Consider the following 5,459-nt stretch of genomic DNA (forward strand, 5'->3'; position numbering starts at 1 on the left):
TAGGTAATGCATTCTACCATGCTGGTGAACACCATTTTGGAGTCCTCCCTCTAGCTTATTAGCGCTGCAGTCCAGCCCTGCCAGTCAGTAGGCACCAGCCAGTAAGGAACAGTCCTTGGAACCCCGAAGCCAAGCAGCTAACTACATGGATACACAGCTCTCCCAACCAGAAGTCAGGCTTCCATAGACCTCCACTGAGCGCCCCAGTCTCCTGAGACACAACACCATACAACAGAGGGCCCTGGACCTGGCCCCACCAACCAGCAGGCCAATACCAGCTCCAGGAGCCCCAGGGCCCCAAAACCAGAAACCCTGGGCCATAGATCTGCCCACCAACATGTGGACACCAGTCCTGGACTGGTGGTGGTGCTGGGACCACCACAGCACCAGAGCCAGCCACCCTGGGAGTTGACCCCACCCACCAGTGGGCCAAGACTAGCCCAGGATCCAACCTCACACACCAGCTGGCTCACAATCTTGGGCCCCAGAGTGAAAGAACCCAGGACCCGGCTCCACCCACCAGTGAGCAGGCAATAGCCCTAGGATCTGGTCTCAGCCAGCAGTGGGTGGGCTCTAGTCCTGGTACCCCCTGGTATGTTCCCTACCCACCAGCAGCAGACCCTAGCTACAGCACACCCTGGGGCCTTCAGCCGGCCATGTCAGGTACCAGTTCCACCCAGCAGTGGGCCAGCACAAGCCCAGGCACTGGCCTACCCACCAGTAGGCAACACCAGCTCTGGGACCCCTGGCCCTGCAGCCTGCTATCCTGTAACCCACACCAGTGGGCTGGCACTAGGACTGGGACTACCTGGGTCATGCAGCCAGACAACAAGACTCAGCCCCACCCACCATTGGTTGGAGCCTCCACACTAGGCAGAGCCTGGCAACCAACCAGGCCGGGAGTCAGCCATGCCTATTAGCATGCCCACAGCAGTCAGCTCTACCATAACAGAAGGGCCCATGCAGCCCACATAGAGGATACTCCTAGAGCATATAGCTCTGGTTAGCAGAGGAGAGTGTGCTGCTGGGCTCCATAGGACATCGCCTACATAAGACCACTTTTGCAGGATCAGGTAATGTAACCAATCTACTAATTTCATAGAAATAAAACCACTGAATTAGGCAAAATAAAACAAAGGAATGTGATCCAGATGAAGGAATAAGATAAAACTCCAGAAGAAGAACTAAGTGAAGTGGAGATAAGCAATCTACCCAATAAAGAGTTCAAGATAAGATTACAAAGATGCTCAAAGAACTGGGGAGAAGAATCGCTGAACACTGTGGGAAGTTCAACAAAGAGTTAGAAACTATAAAGAAGAACCAAACAGCACTGAACAGTACAGTAAGTGAAATTAAAACTATACTAGAAGGAATCAAGAGTAGATTAGATAAGAAAGAGGAATAGATGAGTGAACTGGAAGCAGAGCAGTGGAAATCACACAAGCCTAAGAGGAAAAAAAGCTAGCCAAATTGAACAATACATTAAAAATCATACACTATGATGAAGTGGATTTATCATAGGGATGCAAGAATGGTTCAGTATCTACAAATCAACCAATGATACATCACATTAACACATTGAAAAAAAAAAATCAAGTGATCATGATCATCCCAAAAAATGCAGAAAAAACTTTTGACAATATTTAACATCCATTTATGATAAAAATTCTCAACAATGTGGGTATAGAGGGAACATAATATTAAAAAGGCCGTGTATGAAAACCCATTGCCAACATTATACTCAATGGTGAAAAGCTGAAACCATTTTGTCTAAGTTCAAGAACTAGACAAGAACACCCACTCTTGCCATGTTTATTCAGGATAGTATTGGAGAGTTCCTGCGGGACTCCGGAGCTGACCGGGAGGCTCTGTGGGACCTCGTCCGACTGGGTAGCCAAGGCACCGCCCGCACCCCGCCGCCGCGTCCAGGCGATTCATGCGCCGCCCAGGAGAGCGAGCTCGGATCATCTTGTGGTGCGGCCACGCCTCGGGGCCAGGAGCAGGGAAGCCGAGCATGAGAAACCCCCGGACCAGAAATCAGCCTCTTCCTGCCGACCGAATCATCATGACCCACTTCAACAAGGGCCCTTCCTATGGGCTCAAGATTGCTTCCAAGTATGATCATCAAGCAGCAGAAGATCGCAATTGGATAGAAGAGGTGACCGGCGTGAGCACTGGCACCAACTTTCAGCTGGGCTTAAAAGATGGCATAATCCTCTGCAAACTCATAAACAAGCTATAGCCGGGCTCAGTGAAAAGGTCAATGAGTCCTCATTAAACTGGCCTCAGTTGGAGAATATTGGCAACTTTATCAAAGCTATTCAGGCTTATGGTATGAAGCCACATGACATATTTGAAGCAAATGATCTTTTTGAGAATGGAAACATGACCCAGGTTCAGACTACGGTGGTGGCCCTAGCAGGTCTGGCTAAAACAAAAGGATTCCATACAACCATTGACATTAGAGTTAAGTATGCAGAAAAACAAACAAGACGTTTTGATGAAGGAAAATTAAAAGCTGGCCAAAGTGTAATTTGTTTGCATATGGGAACCAACAAATGTGCCAGCCAAGCAGGTATGACAGCATATGGGACTAGGAGGCATCTTTATGATCCCAAAATGCAAACTGACAAACCTTTTGATCAGACCACGATTAGTCTGCAGATGGGCACCAACAAAGGAGCCAGCCAGGCGGGGACGTTAGCACCGGGTACCCAAAGAGACATCTACGATCAGAAGCTAACATTACAACCCGTGGACAACTCGACAATTTCTCTACAGATGGGTACCAACAAAGTCGCTTCCCAGAAAGGAATGAGTGTGTATGGGCTTGGGCAGCAACTATATGATCCTAAATACTGTGCTGCTCCCACAGAACCTGTCATTCACAATGGAAGCCAAGGAACTGGAACAAATGGGTCAAAAATCAGTGATAGTGATTATCAGGCAGAATACCCAGATGAATGTCATGATGAGTACCAAGATGACCAAGTACCCCAGAGATTACCAATATAGAGACCAAGGCATTGATTATTAGATTCACAGAGGAGCTCAGTATTTAGCCCGTTGTTTTTATTCAGTGAGAACCAAGCTAGCCTTGAGTAATTTTTACCTTGTCTTCCTAAAACACTATTATGCTTATTGTACCTAAAGGAAATACTGCCTTACATACATTCCTTTTTCCTTTTTCTTCCTCTTCCCTAAATAGTTGCCTTTTAGTGCTGTAACAGTTAAATCCTACAGCATAACCAATAACTCGCATATGAAGTAAAAAGGAATATGGTGAAAGGGGAGTACTCTTGCACAGTCAATTCTTTTATTAAAGATCTATGCATTTTTACAATCCTCTAATTTAATTGGTATTTTCAAACAATAGTAAGGATTTTTTTTTTACAGTTTAGTATTGGTTTCTACATGGAAGACTAAACTCATGCTTATAGCTAAATGTGGTCTTTGCCAACTAAATTTAAGATGCAGCATTTTAGAAATTTATATATCAATGTGTTTACAGTATTGTTTGTTAATTTTTAAATAAAGTCCTGATCAGTGTGCCTTTGTGATTATATGTGTACTCATTCTTACCTAAGCCGACAAGATCTTTTCCGATTGGTGTTTTGAAAGGAGTGTGTACAAAGCTGGCCTGCAGACATCGATGTCTGGGGGGTGTGTTTGTTCTTCCTGTTCGTGCCAATGTATGGATGTAGAGTTGCTCTGTTTTCTTCCACTGTATTTATTGCTGCATTTCTCAGCATAAACTTATCTCATTGTATTTTTTATAAATAAATATTTTTTTGAGAAATAAAAGATAGTATTGGAAATCCTTGCCATAGAAATCATACAACAACAACAACAAATCAACTGAATCTAAATAGTAAGGAAGAAATAAAACTGTCACCGTTTCATATGGCATAATATTGGACTGGCCAAAAACTTCTTTCGGGTTTGTGCGTAAACTGTTACAAAAAAAACCTGAGTGAACTTTCTGGCCAGCCCAATACTATATATAGAAAACCCTATAGACTACATCAAAAAACTAATAGAAATAATGAATTCAGTAAAGTTTCAGGACACAAAATTAATATGCAGAAATCTGTTACATTTCTATACACTAATAACAATGTACTAGAAAAAGAAATTAAGAAAAGAATCCCATTTACAATTGCATCAGAAAGAATAAAATACGTAGGAATAAATCTAACCAGGAGATGAATGACCTTTACTCTGAAAACTATAAGATACTGATGAAAGATATTGAAGATAACATAAACAAATGGAAAGATATACCATGCTCATGAATTGGAAAAATTAATATTGTTAAAATGGCCGTACTTCTCAGGGCAATCTACAGATTCAATGCAATCTCTATCAAAACACCAAGAGCATTTTTCACAGAACTAGAACAAATAATACAACAATTTGTGGAAATAGAAAAGAGCTTAAGTATCCAAAGCAATCTTGAAAAAGAAGAACAAAGGTAAAAAACACCCCACTTTTAAACTATACTACAAAGCTACAGTAACAAAACAGTGTGGTACAGGCCCAAAAAGAGACACATGAATCAATGGAACAGAAGAGAGAGCCCAGAAATAAACCCACACTTATATGAGCAATTAATTTATGACAAATGAGGCAAGAATATACAATTGAGAAATGACAGTCTTTTCAATAAGTGGTGCAGAGAAAAATGGACAGCATCAACTAGCTTTCCTTTAAGGGAAAATTGTCTAAAATATTGATATTCTCTTTTTATTTTTATTTTCCCCTTATTAATTTTTTATTGAAGTATAGTTGATTTACAATATTATGTAAGTTTTAGGTGTACAGCATATCAATTCAGTATTTTCTCAGATTATACTTCGTTATAGGTTATTATAAGAAAATGTCTATAATTCCCTGTGCTATACAGTATATCCTTTTTCCTTATTTATTTTATAAATATGAGCTTGTATCTGTTAATCCTATACCTCTAATCTGTCCCTTACTTCTCCCCTTTGGTAACCACAAGTTTTTTTCCTGTATCTGTAAGTCTGTATTTTTTTTTGCATATGTATTCATTTGTATTCTTTTTTAGATTCTACATATAAGTGATATCATACAGTATTTGTCTCTCTCTGCCTGACTCATTTAATGAAACATAATATTCTCTAGGTCCATCCATGTTGCTGTCAATAGCAGAATTTCTTTTTTTTATGGTTAAGTAATATTACATACCACATCTTCTTAAGCCAATCATCTGTTGATGGGCCTTTGGGTTGCTTACATGTCTTGAATATTGTAAACAGTGTTGCTATGAACATTGGGGTTCACATATCTTCCTGAATTAGTGTTTTCATTTTTTCCACATATATACAGAGAAGTGTAATTGATGGATCACACAGTAGTTCTTTTTCAATTTTTAAGGAACTTCAATACTCTTTTCCATACAGGCTTCATCAGTTTACATTTCCAACAACAGTGTA

At 41.0% G+C, this 5,459-nt stretch overlaps 1 pseudogene across 1 annotated transcript; it reads left to right on the plus strand.

Annotated features, from left to right (window-relative positions):
• Positions 1–2,065: 2,065 nt before the first annotated feature.
• Positions 2,066–3,037, plus strand: LOC309964634 (calponin-3-like; annotated as a pseudogene). The gene has a single exon. The product of its transcript is annotated as a calponin-3-like (transcript).
• Positions 3,038–5,459: the final 2,422 nt, after the last annotated feature.

Source organism: Leucopleurus acutus (genome assembly GCF_964270905.1).
Source record: "Leucopleurus acutus genome assembly, chromosome: 8".
Classification (NCBI taxonomy): Eukaryota; Metazoa; Chordata; class Mammalia; order Artiodactyla; family Delphinidae; genus Leucopleurus; species Leucopleurus acutus.